Genomic DNA, 2,036 nt, shown 5'->3' on the forward strand with positions numbered 1-2,036 from the left:
CCTGCTGGATTTCCGCGAATCCGAAGATGCCGCCCAGGGACAAGCTGCCACCTGTGCCAACTCGGGCTGCTTTGAGAGTGCCCATGGAGCTCTGCAAACTGACACCAGGAACGTGGGCTGGTGAGTTTTGCTTACCGGGGCAGAAGCCTTTTTGTGTACCAGGTAGGCCCTCGGCCCTTAGGGGCCGGCTGCCTGCTGGATTTCCGCGAATCCGAAGATGCCGCCCAGGGACAAGCTGCCACCTGTGCCAACTCGGGCTGCTTTGAGAGTGCCCATGGAGCTCTGCAAACTGACACCAGGAACGTGGGGTGGTGAGTTTTGCTTACCGGGGCAGAAGCCTTTTTGTGTACCAGGTAGGCCCTCGGCCCTTAGGGGCCGGCTGCCTGCTGGATTTCCGCGAATCCGAAGATGCCGCCCAGGGACAAGCTGCCACCTGTGCCAACTCGGGCTGCTTTGAGAGTGCCCATGGAGCTCTGCAAACTGAGACCAGGAACGTGGGCTGGTGAGTTTTGCTTACCGGGGCAGAAGCCTTTTTGTGTACCAGGTAGGCCCTCGGCCCTTAGGGGCCGGCTGCCTGCTGGATTTCCGCGAATCCGAAGATGCCGCCCAGGGACAAGCTGCCACCTGTGCCAACTCGGGCTGCTTTGAGAGTGCCCATGGAGCTCTGCAAACTGAGACCAGGAACGTGGGCTGGTGAGTTTTGCTTACCGGGGCAGAAGCCTTTTTGTGTACCAGGTAGGCCCTCGGCCCTTAGGGGCCGGCTGGCTGCTGGATTTCCGCGAATCCGAAGATGCCGCCCAGGGACAAGCTGCCACCTGTGCCAACTCGGGCTGCTTTGAGAGTGCCCATGGAGCTCTGCAAACTGAGACCAGGAACGTGGGCTGGTGAGTTTTGCTTACCGGGGCAGAAGCCTTTTTGTGTACCAGGTAGGCCCTCGGCCCTTAGGGGCCGGCTGCCTGCTGGATTTCCGCGAATCCGAAGATGCCGCCCAGGGACAAGCTGCCACCTGTGCCAACTCGGGCTGCTTTGAGAGTGCCCATGGAGCTCTGCAAACTGACACCAGGAACGTAGGGTGGTGAGTTTTGCTTACCGGGGCAGAAGCCTGTTTTGTGTACCAGGTAGGCCCTCGGCCCTTAGGGGCCGGCTGGCCTGCTGGATTTCCGCGAATCCGAAGATGCCGCCCAGGGACAAGCTGCCACCTGTGCCAACTCGGGCTGCTTTGAGAGTGCCCATGGAGCTCTGCAAACTGAGACCAGGAACGTGGGCTGGTGAGTTTTGCTTACCGGGGCAGAAGCCTTTTTGTGTACCAGGTAGGCCCTCGGCCCTTAGGGGCCGGCTGCCTGCTGGATTTCCGCGAATCCGAAGATGCCGCCCAGGGACAAGCTGCCACCTGTGCCAACTCGGGCTGCTTTGAGAGTGCCCATGGAGCTCTGCAAACTGACACCAGGAACGTGGGCTGGTGAGTTTTGCTTACCGGGGCAGAAGCCTTTTTGTGTACCAGGTAGGCCCTCGGCCCTTAGGGGCCGGCTGCCTGCTGGATTTCCGCGAATCCGAAGATGCCGCCCAGGGACAAGCTGCCACCTGTGCCAACTCGGGCTGCTTTGAGAGTGCCCATGGAGCTCTGCAAACTGACCTGTGCCAACCAGGAACGTGGGCTGGTGAGTTTTGCTTACCGGGGCAGAAGCCTTTTTGTGTACCAGGTAGGCCCTCGGCCCTTAGGGGCCGGCTGCCTGCTGGATTTCCGCGAATCCGAAGATGCCGCCCAGGGACAAGCTGCCACCTGTGCCAACTCGGGCTGCTTTGAGAGTGCCCATGGAGCTCTGCAAACTGAGACCAGGAACGTGGGCTGGTGAGTTTTGCTTACCGGGGCAGAAGCCTTTTTGTGTACCAGGTAGGCCCTCGGCCCTTAGGGGCCGGCTGCCTGCTGGATTTCCGCGAATCCGAAGATGCCGCCCAGGGACAAGCTGCCACCTGTGCCAACTCGGGCTGCTTTGAGAGTGCCCATGGAGCTCTGCAAACTGAGACCAGGAACGTAC

Source organism: Motacilla alba, unplaced genomic scaffold, assembly GCF_015832195.1.
Source record: "Motacilla alba alba isolate MOTALB_02 unplaced genomic scaffold, Motacilla_alba_V1.0_pri HiC_scaffold_57, whole genome shotgun sequence".
In the NCBI taxonomy this organism is placed as follows: domain Eukaryota; kingdom Metazoa; phylum Chordata; class Aves; order Passeriformes; family Motacillidae; genus Motacilla; species Motacilla alba.